The following is a 2,649-nucleotide window of genomic DNA, read 5'->3' as shown; positions in this document are numbered from 1 at the left end:
GGGTTTAATTTGTGTGTTAGTTTTTACCACATCAATTTGTTGGTGATTTGTTTTTGGATATTAAGTTTTAATTAATTAGCATCATTGAATAAATGAAATTATTTTGAATTGATATTTATTTTTAGAACTTTTATGCATGTGACCGATTCAAATTAATTTTTCATTCTAGGTATGACTAGTGGGGAAGTTAGTTGTCTGGAAATAGTGCAACCATGCACACAGTTTTGCGTGAACACATCTATTTCACTAACTTCATACCTAAGAATAAACCTTTGACAACCCTCTCAGGCCCATCCATCCTGATAGAAGGATACAGTAAGGCACGTATAATGTTGTCCAATGGTACAATCTTGATCATTTCTGAGGAACTATATTCTCCACGTTCCGGAAGAACGCTGTTAAGTTTTAAAGACATTAGAGATAACAATTACCATGCTAAAACACACGTAGAAAATGGAGTTGAATTTCTAAGCATAACTTCCTACGAATATGGCCAGAAGCATATTCTAGAGAAGATGGAGCATATCTTGAGTGGTCCATATACTACGACCATACGCCCCATAGAATGCCATTATGTGGCCGGCCCTACTACTAGGACCACACACAAAATTATACTTTGGCATGATCATTTGGCACATTCTGGATGAATAGAAATGCGTCGTATCCTCAAATCATCACACGACATCAACTAACCCGAAATTTAGGTTCGATCCAAGAAATCGCATGTTGAACATGTTTTATGGGAAAGCTTATTACTAAGCCTTCTTATGACAAGATTCATTCGAATCTTCTCATTTTTCTACAACGGATTTAGGGGGACATTTGTAGACCGATTCACCTTTCTTGCGGATTGTTTAGATACTTTATGGTTTTGGTTGACGCTTCCACACGTTGGCCACATGTGTGCTTGTTGTCCCCAAGGAACGGTGCATTCTTTAAACTGTTGGCTCACGTTATCAAGCTCAGGGCTCACCACCTTGATTATCTGATCAAATCTATTCGATTGGACAATATTGGAGAATTCACATCTAAAACTTTTGATGACTATTGCATGTCGGTTGGGGTTGAAGTTAAACATCCTGTACCCTATGTTCACACCCAGAATGGCCTAGTAGAGGCTTTCATTAAGCACTTACAATTGATTACTTGAACTTTGGTCATACGTACCAAGCTCACGATTGCTGCTTAGGGCCATACAATATTGCACGCAGCAAAGTTGGTCTACCTGAGGCCTATTGCGACACAACTATTTAGTGCCCTTCAATTGGTTACCAGATATGAAACCGACATATCGCATATGAGCGTTTTTGGCTGTGCGGTATATGTGCTGATTTCGCCACCCTTACGTCTAAAAATGGGGTCTCAGCTAAGGATGAGAATCTATGTCGGATATGATTCTCCTTCGATTATTTGTTAAGAACCTTTGATAGGCAATCTGTTTACCACTAGTTTCACGGATTGTCATTTCTATGAGACAGTCTTCCTGTCATTTGGGAGAGATAAGAACGTCAACGTTCCTGAAGAACAACGTGAATTATTATGGACGACCCCTACTTTGTCTCATTTATATCCCCACACCGCTCAGTCTGAAATTGAAGTACATCGCATATTAGATCTCTAGAGCATAGCTCAGAGCATGCCAAATGCTTTCACTGATCTAGCGCGCATGAGAAGATCACATATTCCAGCTGCGAATACGCCTGCAAAGATGGATGTATCAAATGTACGACGAACTTCCCTTCTGGAGGCCCAGGACACCAATCTTGGTGATCCACGTACATTAGCGTCTAGCCAATCATTTGCCCCCACACAAAAGCGTGGAAAACCTCTTGGTTCAAAGGATTCACACCCCTGGAAGAGGAAATCCATGGCACAAGGTCTCAAAGAGCCTATCGTGAATCCAACTATCGCTTACTCATTCTATCCAACTCATAAGGAAAATCTAGATTATGGAAGCATCCTTGAAGAGACGAATCCTCCTCCCGAGAATCAAGAGATTTTGGTTTATTATGCTAGCTTAGATGATGTGTGGCATAGAAATGAGATGATTGTCAACGATGCATTAGCATATGCAGTAGCTACTGAGATCATGTTGAGCGATGACATTGAACCGCGTTTCGTTGATGAATGTCGACGTAGAACTGATTGGTCAAACTAGAAACAAGCAATCTAACTCGAACTTGATTCGCTTGCGAAATGTAAGGTGTTTGGACTTGTAGCTCCTACTCCTCTACATGTGAAGCCAGTTGGCTACAAGTGGGCTTTCGTTCGGAAGCATAATGAGAAGAACAAAATTGTGCATTACAAAGCTCATCTTGTTGCACAAGACTTCTCACAACGCCCTAGGATTGGCTATGACAAAACTTATTCACTCGTTATGGATGTGATTACTTTTCGCTTCCTTATCAGTTTTGTAGTTTCCAAAAAACTGAGTATGCAGCTGATGGACATAGTAATTGCGTATCTCTATAGGGATCTTGATACTGAAATTTATATGAAAGTTCCTGAAGGACTTGCATTGACTGGTTCAAATATTTTCAAAGCTCGGAACATGCTCTCAATTCAGCTAAGGAGTTCACTCTACGATTTGAAGCAAACCGGAAGAATGTGGTATAACTGTTTAAGTGAGTATTTGACTAGTCAGGGATA

The sequence above is a fragment of the Pyrus communis genome, chromosome 5, assembly GCF_041283825.1.
Source record: "Pyrus communis isolate YQ-2024b chromosome 5, ASM4128382v1, whole genome shotgun sequence".
In the NCBI taxonomy this organism is placed as follows: domain Eukaryota; kingdom Viridiplantae; phylum Streptophyta; class Magnoliopsida; order Rosales; family Rosaceae; genus Pyrus; species Pyrus communis.
This window is presented reverse-complemented; position numbering follows the sequence as displayed.